We start from the raw sequence: 21,730 nt of genomic DNA, 5'->3' as shown, positions 1-21,730 counted from the left end.
TCCCATGGATGACTCATCTCTTGCAAGACTAAAATAATTACAAGGATAATGGGAAGAGTGCAAGATAATTCCTCTTACACCAAGAACGTTTTGAAGCAAAGACCATACCAGTCAAGCGTCTCCAATAGCCAAAGTATTAAGAAAATAGTGCTTTGTGAACATCTAGCATGAGTCTGACGTTGATGCCAGACTTATGTACAGCCACAGACATCACCTCTGCAAGGCAAAATAAGAAGCCAAACCTCTCATAGAATTGACCCTCAAGCTACGAGGAACTTCTTTCATTCCTAGCTAACAACAGGTTTTGATGCACAAGACGATCCTCCCTGAAATCGTGTTGTTTTGAGATAGCTTTCACTTTTGAAGGGCCAGCAAGCCTGTGAACAAGTAACAGTCTAGAGGGAACTCCTTGATACTGCTCCCATAGAAACTCAACGTCATCTGGGGTCCAGCCTATGAAACATTTCCTCCATTTAAGATGATGACAATAACACTAATGATGATTTTTCTTTTGGAAAGGAATCTTAGTTTCAAAAGGAAAAAAGGGACATGCTCTCAGGATTACCCCATTGGAGAAAATCAGAAAAGGCAGTGCAGCACAGAACCTTGTAGGAAAGAACATCTTCTGCAAGGTAAGTTTGAATGTTCCTTTAATGCCCCTGGTCTGCACGCCTTCAGGGTACAGAATTACAACGGGATGGTAGGGGAAACAAAGACACAACATTAGATGAGTGACACTGGGCTTCCCCACACCCATCAACATCCACTCTCACTCTAACCCCAACCCCAACCGTCACTCACAGAAACCCAGGGCCACCACATTCCACACAAGCTATGACATCATCACACTCCACCCAAGCCCATTACAACACTTCTCCCTCCCTTGAAACGACACCAACAAGGAAGTGGGAACAGTGACCAGCACAATTGACACCCAGTCACGCATACAGACCCGCACCAGACCTACTGCACAAAGCGGCCAACAATGCACAAAAGAACTCGGCAAACACAAAAAGGAAAAATCTTCCCCAGGCCAACCGGACCCGCAAAATGCCAAAAACCTTTGCACTACCTCACAGTCTACACCAACTGCACAACACACTCACCAACCGAGGCACACCCACTGACGTGTCCCTTCATCAGGCAACCACCGAGAACTTAAAACAAAAAAAACGCACCACCAACTGTCCCGAGCTGCCCCTCAGGACCTCGGCCCTGCCAAAACCAAGCGTACCAGTGTTTAAAGAACACCACCCATCTAACCAGCCAAACCAACAATGCAAATACAAATCCTTACACCCAGGGCTGTCCCCCAGAGCCTCAGACCTGCCACGTCCAAGCACAAACAGCTCAACTGTGAGCAAACTACACAGCACAACCCACACCGTCAAAGGATCAACAAACAGCACCCTAACAATCCTAATAACACATCATCCAAACACCACTACAAATACATTTCTGTTCACTGGCATCTCGCACCCACAGATAACAACAACATTCCCAACCACATCACCCACCTCACGTTCCTTTGAAGGTAGGCAACTGGGAAAACAACTACCAGGGCAACAAAACCCCAGAAAACTCAAGGAAAACACCTTGCCAGGGCACCACAACGATGATTGTCACACAATCAGGCCCACTCCCAATAAACAACATCCTAACTGTATGCCACCAAAACACTGGGGGCCTTGCCAAGGGACAAATTGATGAACGACAACTCTACTCAACACCTACCCCCGCACCCACGAGGCATAACTATCCTAAACTGGAACAGGTAACACACCATACACCGCTGAAATCATCACAGAACAAAGCGACACAATACCCTGCTCAACACACCTAAACGCCTAACCCCTTCACTAACCAGGTACAACCCAACAATGCATGCCATCCCTAACATGCTGCACATTGTGCCAAAATTGGCAAAAATTGCATCTAACAACACGCACCCTCCATTTGCAAAACACTCACATCACGCACCCAACCATTTCTGCTAAGTCCGTACAACCCCCAACTAATCGAAGGTGGAACCGTGTGCCCCAAACCTACAAAACAGGATGCACCACGAAAATGTAAACACAGAACGCTTAAACCCCGAACCCGGACCCAACATGTCCAGCGATTCCAAACATAAACAACAGTACCTATACACAGGCCCTCTACCCACATGTCCAAAATGGATGAAACCATGTACTTTCGGTCCCAGTACCGGCCCTTCACCCTCATGTCCACAGGAAGGAAGGAAATTAAATCTCACTCCAAGTACAAGCACATCTCCCTTGATAGCCAACCCAAACCTCCACCCACAAGTCTGAAATGCAATGAACTAAAACAGCATTTGCCTTTACGCAAACCACCCCCTTACAGGTAAACTAAACGCTCCCACCATGCCTGTAACAATACATTCCCTGTATTACACTAACCTGGGAAACCTACAAAGGGGAACAAAGGGCACAACAAAACACACCACAGGAAATGAACAACGGCCCTGGCACAATATACCTCTACACCACCCCGGGAGAAATAACCTACACCCCTGAACCTGGGCCACAACATAAACACAACAATAATAATAAAACAGGCCCTGACACACCTACCGCTAATGCAACCCTAACCAGGATCGCGTTCCGCTGGATCCCTGAAGTTCCCCAGCACAATGTTCAAGAGTCCAAAAATATTCGGAACACCTGGCCCTATGGGGGCTGCCCCTCGCTCGCAGGGCCCTCGACGCTGTGACCACGTTACACTATCCCTATTGCCAGGGTCTCCAGATGCGCGTCTCCCTCTCCTGCAATGCTGCCGAGATCGCAGACTCCAACGTTGCCCTTCTTTAAGTCACTCCTCATGTGGGCAACTACAGTTTCAGCTCTTCTCAAACCCCTCTTAGGAGGCGTCATCTCCAGGACTCCGTGAGCCGAGCATGACCCGCAGGCGCACCAACGGCCGTCCACGTGACCAGTCCACAACTCCTTATTCGCCTGTGACATCACCATTTGTTCGGGGCGCACCGATACTGGAACTTCTCTTATCCGTGTAACCAGTCCATAGTCCAGCAAAAACCTGCCAGCTGTTCCCTCTGCGGGATGCTGTGCCCGACTTCCGCTGCCCAGCCCCAAGGGTGTGAATGAGGCACTCGTGAGCTGCAACTAGCACGCTTTACTACACCATGCTCAACTGCTGCTCAGAGAGGGGAAACGGCTCCCGCTCACCTTCCCCAACCGGGAAACGTTTGACTCCTCCATTCCCTCCTACCGCACAGGCTGGGATGTCCTCAACGGCAGGCTACGCACCACTCTGGACACCAGCACCACAGGGGAAACTGGAGACTGGCGCTGGGGGAATCCTCTACTCCTTCTTAGCATGGCGTGATTGCCCAGATCTGCACGCCAGCCACTGGGCTCAGACTGTTCGTGGCCGCACAGAGTCGTGGTGCCCGCCTGGGTGTGGGGAAAGTTGCCACGTGGGCAGTGTCATGAACCTGCTGGACCCCCTCAGCAGCGCTGGATGTTAAACGCCAGGATCCTCCTACCATCGCAGCCTTGTTGCCAGTGTAGGGGAAACAAAGACACAACCTCAGATGAGGAACACCGGGCTTCCCCACACCCATCAATAGCCACTCTAACCCCAACGGTCACTCACAGAACCCCAGGGCCACCACATTCAACATGAGCTATGACATCACCACACTCCACCCAAGCTCGTTGTAACACTTTATCCTCCCTTGAAACAACACCACGACAACAATGAAGTGGGAACAGTGAGCAGCACAATTGACACTCTGTCACGTACACAAACACGCACCAGACCTACTGTACGAAGCAGCCAACAATGCACAAAAGAATCTGGCACAGGAAAACACAACTCCTTGATACTGCTCCCATAGAAACTCATGGCCATCTGGGGTAATAGTAATTGTAATGGGTTATTTATAACGCGCTTAATACCCAGAGGCTTTTTAAGCGCGGACCCAGGGATTGAACATGCGTTGCTCCGCATCATCATGCTTCCAAGACGAGCGCATTGTCCCTGAGCTATCCTCCCGAAACAATTAAATATTTCATACATTTAAGATGACAACAACACTAAAGGATGATTTTCCTTTTGTAAATGAATATTAGTTTCAAAAAGAAAAAAGGGACAGTCTTTCAATATAACCCCATTAGAGAAAATCAGAAAAGGTAGTGCAGCACAGAACCTCTACAGTGTAGAGACTGACGAATCTGGACAATTCGTCCCATCTCCCCAGAGGGGAGAAACACCCTTGAGGCTAGGGAGGTAAGCTCGTTACACAAGACCATCCCTAGGTGTCTGGGCAAGTGGGACCTCACTGAGAGCGACTCCCCCACTTGGGGACAAGGACTCCCATTCCAGCACGGTACTCCCAGTCCGAACTACCCTTTCTGCATATATGGATGTCGGAATCACTGTTGCAACTATAAATCACAAGGATCCTTCTGGGACCCTGTTGGCTCCAGTTAAGTAACATGTTACCTGTAACTCCAGTAATCCAGCATTGGTATCTTGCGTGGATTCACATGCTCATGAATATCCCCCATCGTCAGGCTAGGAATCCTCAGTAATATTAAAGCAGTCTTGCTTTTAATCCTCAAAAATGTTTGGCACAAGCATAGCCTATTGCTGTCACTTCGGGTCATACGTACATTTTTATTGTTGACTACATGATATGGTGAATTTTAATACTTAAAGTTTTCTCCTCTTACTTTTTAACTCCTTTCTAAATGTTTTGTAATTATTTTAGTGCCTAAGGTTTGCAAAAACTAACCAAATGCACAATAAAAAAAACTGAAATTAAAAGAAGAACATACTTCCCCACCAATGACAGTAGCCCTACCTAGCTCCACCCCTAAATGCCATCCTCTGATTTATAAGTGAACATAATGGGGCAGTAGGAACCAGAAGAGCCATAGCGGGGTAGGAGGGTGGGTCGCATGTGAACCCCATGAAAAATACCAATGGTGGAGAACAGCACTTGCTCCTTCTCCAGCATTGGATGTTTCATGGATTCACATGCTCATGAATACGATTACATAGCAGTACACATACCCACATACACATACCCAACCATTGGGAGGTGGAACAGCTTAACAGAAGTAATGAAACTCACCTCTGGAACACTCACCTCAAACAAATAGGTTGTGAAGCACCGCCTGAACGACACAGTACACCTCCCTGGAATCCCTGTCAATGCAGTAAAATTTCATGAATGTAGGAGTCGACCTCCACGTAGCCGTCCTGCAGATATGGAGCAGGGGCACAAAAGACAGGAAAGCCATAGTAGAAGACACAGCTCTGGTGGAATGTGCCTTTCGGTCTACCTGACAGAGGCCTGTTTACAAGGCAATGTCTATGATATGCAGCCAGATAGCAACCTGGAAACGGAAGCCTTCGACACAGCCTTTCCTTTTTCAACAGGTGCAAACATCACAAAGAGTTGAGAAGTTTTGCAAAAATCTTTCCTGCGTGTTATATAGAACTTCTAAGGGAGGGCAACGTCCAGTGAATGTAGCTCCTTCTCTGCAGAAGAGCTGGGAGAGCCAAAGAACACTGGCAGGACTAACACAGAGATGAAAAGACAATCGCACCTTAGGCAAAAATGAAGGATGACTGTGTAGCACTACGCTGAACTGATGAAAAGTCAAATACGGTAGCTTACAGGATCTCTCCTCCAACACATCTGGAAGATGTAATAGCAACCAGAAAAGCAGTATTCCATGAAAGAAACTTCAGAGGAGGCTGGTATAGAGGCTAAAACGGAGGCCCCATTAGCTTGGAGAGAACCACATTAAGCTCCCAAGCCGGAGCAGGTGCCTTTACAATAGGAAACCTCGAAACAGTCAATCGAGAAACTCTTTAACCAGTCTGTGTGAAAAGAGAGAAATATGGCCAGTGCTGCGAGTATAATGAAACATAGCAGCAAGGTGGACCTTTATGGAGCCATGAGCCAGGCTTGCTTCAGCCAATGATAGACGATATGGCAGGATCTGATTAGCCTTGATCCAAAGAGGTTTGAGCTGCTGCGACTGACACCATATGGTAAAATGTTTCAACTAGTGCTTGTAGCAAGAAAGAGTGGACGGAGCTCTCGCCTTCACCAGAATGTTACGGCATACCAAAGACAATGCAAAATGACCAAATTCTAGGGCTGCAGGAGCCAAGTTATCAAGTGCAGGGACCCTGGGTCCTGGTGAAGGACGGATCCTCCATCTCTGCAGAGCAGGTCCGGAAGCGGAGGCAGATGCTATTGACAGATGAAGAAGGTCTGAGTACCAAATCTAACAAGGCTGCGCCAGAGCAATGAGGATCATCTTGTATTGGTTCTGTTTGAATGTATTGATGACTCGTAGAAGAAGCAGGATTGGGGGTAGTGTGTAGGGGAACAGACCCTCCCAGAGTGGGGAGAAAGCATCCCTCAGACTCCTCCTTTGGGGATACCTGCCGGAAAACTGGGTGCATTTGGAATAGACCGCAGTGGCAAACAATCGATCTGAGGACAACCCTGTTTTGATAACAGACGAGGAACTTGGTGTTGATGGAGTTCCCATTCGTGTCAGGATCGCAGTTCTGCCATTCGTGGCAGGATCGCAGACAAAGCCCTTCAACCTTTGGTGCAGTCAACTAATACACACCTAAGAGATACCACTGACTTCCTTAATACAATAAGAGAACTAAGGGACATACAGGAAACGGACCAGTTAATATCATTTGATGTGCAAAGTCTCTATACATCGATTCCACACCAAGATGGACGGGAAGCCTGGGAATGGGCTTTACTCAGAGGCAACCACTGTGAAGTGACAAGATTTTAATCTTGGAACTAAGTAAATTCATATTGGTGAACAATTACTTTAGGTATAAAACACAAATCTATTTGCAAGCCTCTGGAACATCTATGGGGTCATCCATTGCTCTGCCTTTTGCAAACTTATTCATGCACCATCTAGAAACTACATCTATATTGTCCAATGAGAAGTGGACTGGTAAAATCATCACCTGGAAAAGGTATACAGACCATGTCTTCGTGGAGAGGGAATCGAACAGATCTAGATACTTTTGTAGAAGACATTTACTCGATCCATGATAGAATCAAATTTACCATGTAAGTGGGAACTCCAAAATTACATTTTCTGGATGTGGAATTAGAGATTAAGGACATTGAGATGACCAACATCTACCATGAAAAGACGGATGTAACTAACGCACTACATTATCAGAGTCATCATCCACAACATCTGAAAGATAATTTGCCCTATAGTCCATTTCTTCGCTTGAAAAGGATCAATTCGTCAGAAGACACATTGCATAATGAAAACTATAAACTGACAGAAAAATACATGAAGAGGGGCTAGCCAAAACAGACTGTTGAAAAAGCCAAGGCAAAATCTGTAAACTTGGAAAGGACAGACTTGCTAGTCCCGAAAACCAAATCTAAAGAAATCCCATTTCTATATGCTTTAAAGGAATAGTGCGCTCAAACATTTTATTGTCTTAAAAGATGGGCAATAATAAAAAACATATACTAAACATCTTTTTAAATAAAGTTCCTTAGTAAAACTTTACACAAATAATGTTTAAACCCCTTTAATTTCAAGCACTAGGAGGCATCCATTTTGTGAAACGGATGAGCCTCGTGTGCTTGTGTTAATCTCTGCCATTGCAGCAATAAGGAAGCAAAAGCCACCTGCTGGTAGCTTTTATTACAGCGGCTCTTGCTTCATTATTGCCAGAGACGCGGAGAGCAGAGAATGCAGTCCGGAGACCCGGAGAGCAGAGAGGCTGCTGCCAGTAAGTGCTATGATTTACTTTTTCTATGAACACCACAGGAATTATAAGTACAACCTGCTATATTTAGGATTGCCATGGTTTTCTTTCTAAGTTTCCCAAGCTCCCCCGGGCCGGAGGAGTCCGGGAAACTTAAAAATAAAACCACTGCATTTATAAATACAGATCACTTTGTAGACATGATTCTACATATTAAAGGGTTTCAGAACCTGGTTAGAAGATCTAATCATTTCGATCTTGTCTACAGATCACTGACCGTACGGCACAAACTAGTGGAACTAACAGACAGAAAAGGACAAGCTTCTGAAATATAGACTAACACTAGGTAAGGATTTGAAGAATAACACTAGACCCAACAATTTGTTTGGAAATAACAATCATGTAAAGGTCCATGACACTGTCTCCTCACCTGTTTTACAAGTGTAAAATGAAGCTCTATCCATAAAATTGTGAGAGTGAACGATCGACGGCAATGGAAACAATCCATTTTTTGCCATAAACACAGCAGGATAGAGGGCACTAGAGGGCCAACCAAGATGGCCGCTTCTTAGTGAGCTCCCGCACGACCTAATATCAATCCGACACAATCATCCTCAAATCGGTGTATTCCCACCCTGACCGTAGACCACCTGTGTCAGTCAGACTCTGCTCCACCATTCCGTGAAGTCTGGGGTCAAAACGGACGAGCGAAGACCCAAAACGCTGCCCCCCTCCGGCACTTGAGCCAGGCCCGCCAGGAGCCAAGCCCAGGGGTGGCGGGCCGCCTTCCCCACGCAGTGTCATCAGGAAGCGAGATCGGGCCGCGCGCCTGCAGTCCGCGGCCGCTGCTCGGGGGGTGCCTCCCCCTCCCCCATTGACAACGGCCCTCCTACCAGGACATACGCGGCCCGGCCGGAGCGAGTGCCTGGGGGCCGCGGAGAGGCTGTGCTGTCATCGGAACATACGCGCAGGACGGCTGCTGGGAGGTGAGCAGGCCCACACCACTTCCGGGCTCCCCCTCCTCTCGCCGAATCCATCCGACGCGGGGCAAGAAGCTCCGGCCCGCCACGCGGGACCGCAGTGCCGGTCCTGCGGCTGCAGCGCGAGGGTGAGAGGCGGTGCCCCCCGCTCTCTGCCCTCCCCGGACTGCAGAGATCCAACGAGGAGCAGGAGGGGCGAGAGAAAGTCCGGAAAGCATGCCCAGCAGCTAAACACCAGGTACGGAGCGCTTTGGGGGGAGCGCACATCTGAATCGCGGTGGCTTAGCTTGGTCCCCCCACACAATCTAGTACATTTCAAGCAAAATTTGACTTTTGAATGCGAAGCGTGTCCGGGGAGACGACCTATATCCTCGGTAGCAGACCGCTATCCTTCCCGGCAGTGGCCGCCGGCTTCTGGTCGCCTCCCCCCCACGCAGCGTCTTCTGCCTGCAGGAACAGTTCACCCAGCGAAGTCCACCGTGCTGGAGCTGTCTCCCCCCCCTCTCGAGTCCCCGGGAGGGCACTGGCAAAACACTAACTTTTGCTCTAATTAACCAGAACTGCTCCCTGTACTCTATTGCCGGGGTGAGGCACACCCAACCCCCTCATCCGTCACGCATCCTCCAGAGACCTACAAAAGAGCAAACGCCCTGATCGCTACTCCTGACCCTGCAGGCGCCGCCAGCCCACGAATCAAGCCAGCATAGCGCAATCAAACCCTGCTTCTATGCACCAACAGGCAGCGAGTCAACCATCCATCATCATCATCACTCTCAACAAGGCGAAGTTCACTACCCCAGCCCAATGGGGAAAACAGACCAATCCCAGAGGAAGCTAACCTTTGAATCCAGAGCATTCCCCAAAACCCCCAGGCTCCAGGAGGATTCAGATCCCATGACCAGCAGCACCCTTTGGATGGATGAGGATACCTCCTCCACAGATATCAAGAGCCTCTTATTGGACCTTAAGGTCAGCATAGGGAGCCTCAATAACAAAATGGCAGTCTCTCATCGAAGGTAGATCTCCTACAACACAGAATGGATACCCACTCAGAACGCCTCAATGAGGTGGAACAACGTGTTTCAAACTTAGATGACGGCACATCAACCCTGGCAGCCAAAGTTAACCAACTGGAATCACAAATGAAAGCAGACATTGCGAAATGTGAAGATTTGGAGGGTTGCTCCAGAAGGAACAACATTAGGATCATCGGGGTGAGGGAACAACAGTTGCAGCTAAAAATGGAAGATTTTGTCGAGGAGCTGTGCACCCTCCTCTTCGGTCGTGAAACCCTTTCCAACATGTTTGTAGTGGAAAGGGCACATAGGATCCCTTCTTCCAAACCCATCCCAGGAGCACCCTCCAGGCCAATAAAAGCCAGACTACTAAATTACAAAGATCGGGATAAGATTCTTCATCTAGCCAGAGAAAAGGGCGAGCTGCATCATGATGGAGACAAAATACACTTTCACCCAGATTTCTCCCCGGCAGTCCAAGCACAATGGAGCTCCTTCACCTCCGGCAGACAAAGGCTCAAGGACAATCAACTCACTTACTCCATGCTCTTTCCAGCGTGACTCAGAATTCAACATGAAGGGAAAGTCCATTTCTTCCAGACGCCATGGGAAGCCAACACCTTCCTAGATAGAGCAGGAAGCCCTGGGCCGAACCCCAACCAAGCACGAACACAGCGGGAGAGAGAACACAGAAACCTACCTTAAACAGCAGGTGGTCGACGACCCGAAATCCATATACAAGAAACTCATCGACTTAACCGAAATATACACAGGAGTTAAACGCTCCAAGGCTGTGCAACTTGGGAGGCCCCCTGGAGCCCCTTGCACAACAAAGTTCTTAAAACAGTTCACTGTTAATGGGTGGGAAAGTAGGAGACGGACACACACTGCTGCGGTTCCTTTTCCAAGGGCATAAGCAAACGGGCTAGTTGGGGGTTGCCCGTGTAAGGAATGAAGCCAGAGAATGGGACTGGGAAAGTGCCTCCAGCCCACCACACCCCACCACACCACACCCCCCAAGCCACCATGCCAAAATAGACCGCCTTCGCTGGACACTGTTGAAATCTCCAAAGATCAGCAAAACATGCCTCTCACAGAGCCCTGTGTCCCCGCAGGACGAATACAACAACATCAGCTCAACCATCCACACCGGACAAACAATTCAAGGTTGCCACATGGAACATTAGAGGAGGCAACCTCCCCTCGAAAACAAGAAGGATCTTCCAATACCTAAAGAGGCACGAAGTAGACGTCGCCATGATTCAGGAAACCCACCTTCTCCCCGAGAGGGAGCACCAGTGGCCCAGAAACTGGGGGTGCCATAGGTACTTCTCTTTTTCATCATACGCCAGAGGAGTGGCAATCCTGATTAACCGTCGGACAGGCTTTCGGATGATTGGCACTGAGAAAGACGCCAAAGGCAGAGCACTGCTATTGAGAGGGATCATTGCCGGCAAAGAAATCATCTTTGTTAACTCCTATGGCTCCAACGTCGACGGGGCGAACAACTTCGACTGGGTGCTGACGCACCTTTCGACGCAATCCTCGGCAACGATCATCTTGTGAGGCGACCTAAACACCGTCCTTGACCCCGCGTAGGATACGTCGCGAAGGTCGACGCTACCGGTCTCCAAAGCCAGCCTCCAAATACAAGAAATATGCAGAGCCTACAACCCAGTAGATACTTGGAGACACAGCAACTGGGATCAGCACAACACGTTCCATTCGGCAGTCCACAACTCCAACTCCAGATTGGACTACCTGATGGCAACCGCCAGAGGCCCTCTCAGCTGGGAAAAATGTCAAATCCTGCCCAAAACCTTTTCCGATCACTCACCAGTAACTCTCATATGCAACAGGGGTACGCTACCTTGGGATACAAATGTCATTGAACTACCACGATGTATTTCAAGACAACTATGAGACAGTAACAAAAAAACTACAGGAAAAAGTGAACCGGTTGAAATCCCTCCCACTAACGTGTAGGGAAGAGCCTCGCTAGTAAAAATGGTTATACTTCCTAAATTACTATACCTATTCTCCAACATCCCAATCCTAGTCCCATAATCCTTTTTGAAGAAAATCAAAAGCCTTGTTCTTGACCTCCTATGGACAGGAAAACCAGCCAGGGTCGCTCACTTGACGCTGATACTCCCAGTATCTAGCGGCGGACTAGCCCTCCCTGACCTAGAAAGGTACTTCTGGGCGGCCCAAGCGCAATTCCTTAGTTTCTGGTATGCCACGCACTCTATTAGACCGCACGTGCAGATAGAATGGGCACTAGCGACCCCCAATTTATTAAGAGCCGTCATAATTAGCCAGCTCTCAGTGCCAACACAATGAATGTGGCCCTCGCTACATATGCGATATGGAAAAAACTTGCACAAAAATCTAATGTACAAGTGAGATACTCTCCCCTTCTCCCAATCAAATTCATTCCAGGAATCCCCCTCACATCCGAAAGAGTCTTCCACCAATGGGTGGAAAAACTACAGATAAACTCGTTAGGAGACTTGTTCGACGAAGGATCCTTCATTACACCCCAACAAGCCACTGAAAGAGGAGGTAACACACCATTAGACAAGTTCATTTACTTTAGGACCAGATATATCCTATACCCTACAGGCTCTATTCCCCACGAGTCTGCAACCACCACCAACATGGCAGTTACTACACAATGTGATCCAGGCACAGGGCGAAGGCAGGCTAGTTTCACTACTCTATAAATCCTTTTTATCAGACACGGTATCCATGGATACTCGTACGAAAACTAGATGGGAGAGGTCCCTCCAGCTAACAATCCTAGAAGAGGAATGGCTATACATACTGAAACAAACCCAAAAAATAGCCCTCAAAACACGCTTCCTGCAAATACACTTTAATTACCTACACCAGACATACTTCACCCCTGCAAAAAAGAATAAACACCCAGACCAGCCAGCAAAATGTGAAAGATGCAGAAACCAATCGGCAGACTTCGTTCCACCTTGCTTGGGACTGCCCCAAACTCACCTCATTCTGGTCCCAGATCCTCCAGACCACGTCAGCAATAATAGGAGAAGAAGTGCAACCCATCCCAACGGCAGCACTGCTCGGGAAAACAAAACAACTCTCACCCGGAATAAGGAAACTGGCAGGGTTACTATTGACACTAGCTCGAAGGAGAGTTGCCATGTCATGGGGTAGAGGACCAGTACCATCAGTGGCAAACTGGTGTAAAGACATCCTACACTGTCAGGACGTTGAATCTGAGTTTATCAGAACACTTCCCCAGCACGCAAGCCCCCCCCCCCCGAAATCTGGGGGCCACTGGTGTCCTTCTTAATCAACGAGGCAGATGAGAACGCCTCAGCATCATCATCAGGGAGACACAGTCCCCAGAACTGAGATTCCTAAATCCTTTTGAACACAGAAACTAGCTGTTAGCCAGAAGGCACACCAAGGAGATAACACTTCAACATCGGCCCTGGTGAACGGGCGGTGGGAGGACGGATGGGGGTTGGGTGGGGGCATTTAGGAAGGCACTTGGGAACCCACAGTGGGGCGATTGTTTTGTAACTGTTTCTTTTGTGTTAAAATCACCAAAAATAAAGTTCTTTAAAAAAAATAAACACAGCAGGATCTTGTGAGAACAGGTGAAAAGTATACTATTATATGTTGCATATCTTTTAAAAGCCACTGTTACATCTGTAGCCGATAGCTTCTTTTAAAATAGGATTGATAAAGTCCTCTCCTTTTAAAATTGTCTATCCGTAGGAGAAAGCTGATCTATGAATGAAATTGAAAATACTGGAAGTTACGAACACTTGAATAACATCCTTGATTAATACAGCGTCATCCAGGTGACTATTTAGGGTTAAGGGCACATGACAGACATAATTGTGGCTATTTACTGTGAATTAGATTGATTACTAATATAGGACCAAATTTAATTAATTATAGAACAGAATAGCATTAGAATCATAACGAATCAACAGCTGCTGAAGAAGGCAAGATTTTCCCGCAACACGTTGAGCAGCAATACAGGAAACCAGGAAACAAAAATCACTGTTTTCTCATACGTTGAATGATGTGATAAAGAAAATTTCAATCTTATTACATGTTTTGAACTTTATACTTGATTTAGGCCAAAAAGAACGGATGTAGTTTGACTCATATGATTTGTAATAATGTATATGACAAATTGTTATACAAAAATAAGTAAAATTGATTTTTAAGGAATATGTTTAGTGTGATAATTAAACATAACAAGTATTGAAGTTATTGGTTGTCTTTACAACACACATTGGGTGTGCAAGGGACGGGAGGGTTCCACAAGAGTGTGGACATCTGCTGGTTCTTCATTGTTAATACCACCTAGTGTCAGGGTTGGTTAATCTCCCTTGCACCACACAATTTATCTTAAAAACTCGAAGCGTTAAGTAGAAATTAGGGTGTGCTCCTAGTTTCTGGATAATAGACACACTCGAGCTTTCCCAGCACAAGCTAACAGTTCAGTTTTCAGCAATCGGGGCACTCTGTGGTTACGTCTCTTTTTGTACCAAAAAAGTCTCTTGCTGCTGTGGGCCTGATGTATTCAAATAATAAAGAAAGTTATTTTTCACAGATACATTGGGTGATGCCTTTCACCCCTGGATCGCCCTCTTTAAGGTGCAGATTCTTAGAAAGTTCTTTACTGACACCAGAACCGCGGATAGTTATCGTCTCCTGCTTTCGAGGGTCTGTCAGGTTCAAAATATCAAAACAAAAACTTCTTCTCTGTATTAGGGTGATAGTTCTTTAGCCCTGGGTTCCCCTTCTTGCGGGCTCAGACCCCTCTCGAATAGCATTTCTATTTGTCAGGTTCACTCTGGGTTGTCATGTGCTCAAAAAGGCTTTAGCTCTTTTTATACTTTGGGTGTTGTCTTTTCCACCCCTGGGTCGCCCTCTTCCGGGCTCAAGCCCTTCTCGATTGTTAGCCGGATTCCATGTGGCTTTCAACACAACCTTCTTTTAGTTTTTCACAAATCTTAATGTCTTTTTAAACAGTTCACTGTGGACATCCCTCAGTCAGGTTCACTCTTGTTGACACACTATTTCGGGACTTTAGATTTCACCCCCCTTTTATGGCCATCCCTCTTTCGGATTAACTCTTGCCAATCTTGTCAATCGTGCCTTTCTCATTCAATTCTTACGGTGCCGTATTCACTTCCCTTAGCTTCACAATCATCTGTCGGTCAAAGACTTTGGACTGTACAGAGGATTTTACAAGACCCCTGTATGACCACTTTGACCCCCCTTCTCACCTTTCCCAAGGCCTTCTGGTTAACGTATTTTCAACAATCGGGTAAATGCCCAGAGTTTACTGAGTGAGCACCCTCGTGGTGCCGGGCTACTCTGTTGCTGGTTTTTCCCCTTTTCTCATAAATTGTTATTTTAAGCTTTCACCATTCAATTATCCGTTTGCTACTTTTCGTTCAACACAATTCAGTTTCTTATTGACTCTCCCCTCGACTCACCGGCTGTGATGAATCGCTTGGCTTTCTTTCTTTTAGGAGTCAAGGTTGGGACCACGGAGACAAGCATCTCTCCCCAGCTTGGTTATCAGCGGAGGAGGGTCTTGTGTACTGTTGACATCTGCTGCAACACACGCTGGCTATTGTTCGCGCAATTACGATTCCTTCTGCAGAGGTTTCACTGCCCTTGGTCAGAAAGGGCAAGGTCGCTTCTCTTCTTGTCATCCTCTCGGTATGCGCTGTCTTTCTCCTCCTCTTGAACTGCTGTGCTGAGTTAGCTTCCTGAAGGTGCGGATTGAATTTCTCATAGTGTGCTCTCGTGCTCCACCTTTAATCCCTGTGGGTAAGGGAACGGGCCGTCAGGTGTGTGCGGTTTGGGTCAATTGCCTGACTTTGCATGATCCTGGTGTTGGAACATGTCTGATAAATGGCTCGAGTGTTAGTCCGTTGTCCTTCATAATATGCAAAAGTGTTTGCATCGGAAGGGGGCAGGGGGGTGGGGGGGAGTAAAGTGTTTGTGTATACTACAGGAATGGTAGGGGAAAAATTGTGATGAGAAGGGGATACTGCGTCTCACCCGTCGGTGTCCCACTTCCACTCCCAGAGGACCCCCCATCCAGGTGATCCTCCCTCACTGGTCCACCCCGAGCAACTGGATCCAATAGCAATGGCCGTGTCCTGGCCACCTGGATGACAGCTCCCCGGGAACTAGTTAGGGAGACACCTTCAGGTTTCTCACACTTGCCCCTCCCGCCACAGCTTCTGGTTAGACGCAGCTAAGAGGGAGTAGACTTGCCGCAGATGCAGCCCTGAAATAGCAGAACAGCGTTTGCCCAAAGACTCGAGGACCTTGTCCTCCTTGGTAAGACAACTGGAGCTGGCTCCCGTGAAGGAAGACAACAAAGACGATGGTTTAGAATATAGTGAGGCCGCAGACCCTACTGAAAAATGTGTCTGCGGGTGGGATGCCAGGAGGATTGGCTCCCCGTCCGTCAGTCTGAACCTGCTGTCCAGCTTCTTGTTCATCCGGGCATTAGCTAGGGTTCTCCCAGACAATCCTTGCCACCTGAAGGACATGCTTCTGGAGAGTGATGCCAGACCGGATCGTAGTGTGTTTGCCCAAAACCTCTGCTAGCACTCCTGACTCCTGGAGGGCTTCCTCGGGCAGAGCGACCACCAAGAACTTTGCCAGGTGCTGAATGCGGTTATGAAAGGCCTTAACGGATGGCGAGAGTTCATCGTCCTGGCTGTCATCGCCCCCCCCCCCCACTTTGGACAGACCGCAGGGAGTTCAGGATAGAAGACCGGAAGGTCGATGGACTGTGATAGGTGAAATTCTGAGACAACCTTGGGGAGAAAGCAAGGCCTTACCCGGAATAAAAGTAGGAAGGGTGGCTTACAACCTGTAGTTCACTCACCCGCCTACCGGATGGAATAGTCACCAAGAAGGCTGTTTTCAAACAGAGAAGACGTAATGGACAAGAGTGCATAGGCTCAAATGGAGCCACCATTAGAAATGTCAGAATCAAATGAAGGTCACAATCCGGGACAACAAAGGGAGTTGGAGTAAAATTATTTACAAGGCCTTCCAGGAATTGTGCCATTACCGAGATCGTAAAAAAACAAACCTTGATCTGGGGATCTTTTAAACACAGACAAGGCTGCCAAATATCCTGTGACTGTGGTGACCTGAAGGCCTGCAGAGGCCAGTTACACAAGGACATCAATCACTGTAGTGGTGGGGCAAGAGATGGGGTCAATCTGGCGTTCCCTGCACCAAGCCTCAAATATTCTCCATCTGCATGCGTACATAGATCTTGTTCTGCGTGCAGTCAGCAACACCTCAGAGAGGTCCCAGTCATCATATCTCATCCTCTCAAGCGCCACACATGTAGGTTGAAGGATTCCGGAGTTGGATGGAGTATCCGACTTTCTGACTGGGTTAGGAGATCAGGACGTCGAGGCAACCAGTGAGCTGGACAGATCCAAGAGGTCTTAGTACCACGTTCCCCTCGCCCAAGATCCGGAGAACCCATGGAATTACGGGAATCGGAGGGAACGCGTAAAGGAGAGGGAAGGTCCAATCCACCAGAAACGCGCCCCTCAGTGCACCGTTATCTGGGAATTCCCTTGCGTAGAACTGGTCACATTTCCAGTTGGACTCCGTTGCTAACAGGTCCACTGCTGGGGTATCCCAGAGAGCAAATACCTACTCTATGATTTCTTGGCACATTTCCCACTCGTGCGATATACTGCCAAATCCGAGAGCCTGTTCTCCAGCAACCAGAAACAAAGCATCATCGCCTCAGAGTGCACACCACCATGCTTGTTGAGATAGTGCACTGCCACTGTGTTGTCCGTCAGACGAGGACATGTTTCCCCTGCAGAGACAGGGTGAATGCCTTCAGGGCTAGCCTGATAGCTCACAACTCCAGCCTGGTGATGTGCCACCTGGCTTCTGCCGTTGACCAGAGGCTGCTCACCTGAAAATCCTCGCAGTGAGCACCCCGACCCTTCCAAGATGCATCCGTGACCACTCGGGTCGGAGACCAATGAGGCCAGAAGGGTCCCCCCGCCAAAAGGCTGTTGCGGTCCGCCCACCAGGACAGGTCGTTGACCACTGATGCGGACACCCTGAGAAGATCTGAGAGATAGCAGATGTACTGAGACCACTAATCCCTCAGTAGCCATTGCAGGGATCCCAAGCGCAACCTGGCGTCCAGCACTAGAAAAATGCAGGAGGCCATGAGGCCTAGGAGGCGGAGGAAGGAAGACGACCATTTGAGTCAAGCTGACGACTCGCTCCTCGGGAGGGAAGGAAGGCCTTCCCCACCCGAGTATCTAGGACTGCTCCGATGAACTGGAGCCATTGGACTGGTGTCACGTGGGACATCAAGTTTAGGGAGAAGTCCAGCTTGTGCAGCAGCAAGCTGGTGTCCTCTAAGTGGGACAAGACCTGCACTACAGACTTGCTGCGGATCAGCCATCGTCCAGATATGGAAATACGTGGACTCCGGAGGTGAGCCACAACTACTGACATGAGATTGGTGAAGAGCCTTGGGGCGGAGGTAAAACCAAAGGGAAGCACCTTGAACTGATAGTGCACATCTCCTGTGGTGAACCTTAGGAACTTCCTGTGCTTTCCAAGGATTGGCACATGGAAATAGGCAGCCCTGTAGGCCTATCAACACCAGCCAGTCCTGTAGTTCGAGAGCGTGGAGAATCTCTCTCAACGTCACCATCCTAAATTTGTCTTTCCTAAAGAACTTGTTCAAGGCTCTGAGGTCCAGAACGGTACGGAGACCTCCTCCTGTCTTGGACACCAGGAAATACCAGCCTGATCCTCTCTGCTCGGTTGGTGGTACCTCTTCCACGGCACCCTTCAGCAACAGGGCTCTCAGTTCTTCCTGGGGCTCCTGTCCCGGTTAGATTGGAGGTGGGGGCGGTCTGTCCAGTGGTTTTCTTGCAAATGGTAGACAATAACCCCACTGAATGAGCTGTAGAGCCCAGGCATCAGAAATAATTCCCTGCCACTGGAGCAAATGCTCTTTCAACCGCCCTCCCACCGGTGCGTTGCAACAGCGGAAAATAGAAGCAGCTTCGGAGGCTGGGTTGCCCCCGCCACTGATGCTGCCTGTTCACCTCTAGAAGCCCCTCTGCCCCTTCGGGAGCACAAGAAACGTTTCTACCCTTGCCTGGCCGGTGGGAGCTGCGCTCTCCTACCATAAGGAGCATATCTCCTGTAGCCCTGTGCCGTAGAGGCGAAGCTAAATGAAGGTTTGGCCGGCTGTGCAGTTAGGCCTAAGGATTTGGCAGCGCTTTTGGATTGCTTGAACTTTTCCAGGGAATCTTCAGCTTTATGGCCGAAAAGAAGATCGCCCTCGAAGAGCATGTCCAGAAGTTTTACTTGGACGTTAGTTGAGAAATCAGAGCCGCAGATCGGCCCACACAGACGTCGATGTCCAGGCCCGATCGCAGCAACTGCCTGACCACCTCCTTCCCATCCTCCACTACCTGTAGGAAGCCCTCGCGCAGTTCTCCTTCCGGGACATACTGAGCAGTATTTTTCTCTGCTGTCCATAGATCGAAGGAGTACTTGGCAAAACTGCTTGCCACATTTGTTGCTTTGAGGGCTACGCTACCTGAAGTGAATGCCTATTTTGCCAAGGCATCTACTTTTTTTGCTTCTCTATCTGGAGGCAGAGTAGATGTATAAGATGCAGGTCTAGAAGAGACGTAGCATCCTGCATAACAAGCCCCTCCGGGGAAGGAGGAGAGGAGTGGTATGAAGGGTCTCCTCTAGCCAGCCTGTATTTCCCGGAAATGGCAGAGCTGACGGCAAGAATGGAACATGTGTTTTGCCACATCACTGCTAAAGGATCGGCAAAGGCCGGGTTTAAAGCCATATTGCGTTCAGTGGCAATGCCTTCATCTAGAATGTCGGTAAGGTAATAACCTTGCACAGGCACCACTGATGAGTGCAATCCCAGAGTGTCAATAAGCCTTTGTACCAGAGCCCTCAATTTAGAGGTATTGTGAAGATAGGGCTGGCAATGCTGAAACTTGAGGTCTGGTGAGGTGTCCAGATTGCTGGCGCCTTGGAGGCCTTGAGCCAGCAGTAAAAGTTGGTTCTGGTCATCAAAATAATCGACACCTCCTGAACCCAAGTAAATCGGGTCGACATCTCCCTGGTCATCGGCGTCATGACCGCCGAAGATACCTTGTATGGGTATCGAAGAATTTGGACCGGGGTTGCAGAGTAAATGTTATGTTATGTCACGTAAACTTGGTAAAGTGCACGTACAGCGCTGTTGTGTGAGTGAGGAGAACTAGCAGCATAACAGAGACTGAATAGTTTAGAACAAAGTGGTTTTCAACAATCTGCGGATGGCAAGATGATCACTGGTACCCCGTAGGGCCAGAGGGAGATCATTCCAGGCTCTGGCGGCCACCACAGAGAAAGCATGCCCCCCCGTTACGTGACAAATGAAAGCGAGGGACAGCTACAAGAAGCGCAGATTGAGATCTCAATGGGCGGGCCGGAACTTGATGAACAAATTTGGCCTGCAAATACTCAGCTCCCATGCCATAGAAGGCACAGTGCACAATACACATGGATTTAAAAAAGATCTGATTGGCAAAAGGGAGCCAGTGAAGTTTCATCAGCAAAGGGGACATGTGAGATCCAAAAGCGGGGCGGAATATGGAGCGAGCAGCCGCGTTCTGCAAAAATTGGAGTCTGTTAATCAGATAGCGTGGTTGAGCAAGATAAAGAGAGTTGCAGTAATCAAGACTGCTCAAAACCAATGCAGCCACCACCGGGGCCTGACATTCAGCAGGAATAAATAGCAGGACCTTACGCAAGATGCAAAGCTTGAAATGACCAGCCCTGCGTATCGCAGCCACCTGGTCATCCAGGGCAAGAGAAGCAGAAATTTTAACCCTCAGGTTCCTGACCGATAGGACCAGTGTGGGGAGAGGGCCAAGACTAGTCAGCCAGAATTCCGAGGTTCAGAACAGTTGGGGAGATGTAGTACCCACAACCAGGACCTCGGTTTTACCGCCGTTAAGCTTCAGCCAATTTCTCATCATCCACAACCCCAGATCCTCGAGACATTTCTTCAGCCGGGAAGCTGTATCAGATTGTGAGAGGCCCAAATGGATAAGAATTTGGGTGTCATCCGTGCAGGAGTAGTAACGAAACCCATGTGCCTGGATCAGAAACAGAAGAGGTCTAATATAGACATTAAAGAGGATGGGGGACAATGCTGATCCCTGGGGAACACCACAGAGAAGAGAAACCAGTGCCGAACGGAAAGGGGGAAGAGAGATAGACTGGGACCGATCAGACAGGAAGACCGTGAACCAGTTAAGAACTTGGCCAGAGAGGCCAGCGCCTGAGAGACAGGAGATCAAGATGGAGTAATCAACCGTGTCGAAGGCAGCCGACAGATCTAACAGGAGGACTGCTCCGACACTGCCCTTATCTACCAGGCGCACCAAATCGTCCAGTACCGAGCTCAGGACGGATTAGGATTCAGTGCCCCTGCCCTGCCTGAACCCAGACTCGAAAAAATCGAAACAGTGAGAGAAAGTTGGATAAGAGGTGGGACACCAGTGCTTCCATCACCTTCATGAGAAAAGGAAGAAGGGAAATAGGATGGTAGTTAGACAGTACATCGGCATAAAGAGAAGGCTTCTTTAAAAGTGGAACCACCAGCACATGCTTTAGAGATGGTGAAATTACTCCACTAGAAAAAGAGGCATTGACAGCAGGGGTAATATGTTTGATCAAGTCGCCAGATGCAGCCTTTAGGAGAGCCAGAGGTATAGCATCGGCGGGGGAAGCAGACTTTAATTTCTGAATAGCCGACAATACATCAGAATTAGAGAATAGAGGGAAAGAGGCCCAGGATCCATTAGCAGGAGGGGGATCAGCATCACCCATGTCTGCAGTAGA

The 21,730-nt window shown here is 48.6% G+C and overlaps 1 protein-coding gene across 1 annotated transcript in view; it reads right to left on the bottom strand.

Moving 5' to 3' along the window:
* Nucleotides 1-21,730, bottom strand: part of USP34 (ubiquitin specific peptidase 34) — a 3,618,222-nt gene that overhangs the window by 1,479,874 nt on the left and 2,116,618 nt on the right. The gene's annotated exons all lie outside the window — the stretch shown is intronic.

Source organism: Ambystoma mexicanum, chromosome 4q (assembly GCF_040938575.1).
Source record: "Ambystoma mexicanum isolate Mex_15411 chromosome 4q, UKY_AmexF1_1, whole genome shotgun sequence".
Classification (NCBI taxonomy): Eukaryota; Metazoa; Chordata; class Amphibia; order Caudata; family Ambystomatidae; genus Ambystoma; species Ambystoma mexicanum.
Note: the sequence above shows the minus strand (reverse complement) of the source record. Positions and strands in the feature narration are given on the sequence as shown.